This window comes from Pteropus vampyrus, unplaced genomic scaffold, assembly GCF_000151845.1.
Source record: "Pteropus vampyrus isolate Shadow unplaced genomic scaffold, Pvam_2.0 Scaffold129, whole genome shotgun sequence".
Taxonomy (NCBI): Eukaryota; Metazoa; Chordata; class Mammalia; order Chiroptera; family Pteropodidae; genus Pteropus; species Pteropus vampyrus.
The window spans coordinates 1376357-1376855 of NW_011888910.1; positions in this window are offsets into that span (position 1 = coordinate 1376357).

Sequence of the window (499 nt, forward strand, 5' to 3'; positions counted from 1 at the left end):
TACCTCATGATGTGACCTTATTTGGAATTGGGTCAGTGCAGATGTAATTAGTTAAGGTGAGGTCATACTGGATTAGGGTGAGCCCCTACTCCAATATTAATGGTATCCTTATTAAAAGAGAAATCTGGACAGACACATACACAGGGAGAACATCACGTGAAGATGAAGGCAGAGGTCAGGGTGATTATTTCTACACGTCAAAGATATTTCTACTATAGCAACCATTGGAAGCTAAAAGAAGCCTGAAACAGTCTCCCTCACAGTTCTCAGAAGGAAACAATCCTGCCGACACCTCAGTTTCGGACTTCTGCTCTCCAGTACTGTGAAATAATACACTTTTGTTGTTTGAGCCACCTCGTTTGTGGTGCTCTGTTATGGTAGCCCTGGAAAAGTCATTCATTCCTCAGTGCTCTCATTGGATGAGCACCTCACTGGTTGTCTGCTGTATGGTCTTCATCGGCTTCTTCTCTCACCCACGTATTTCATGCTCTCTATAGTC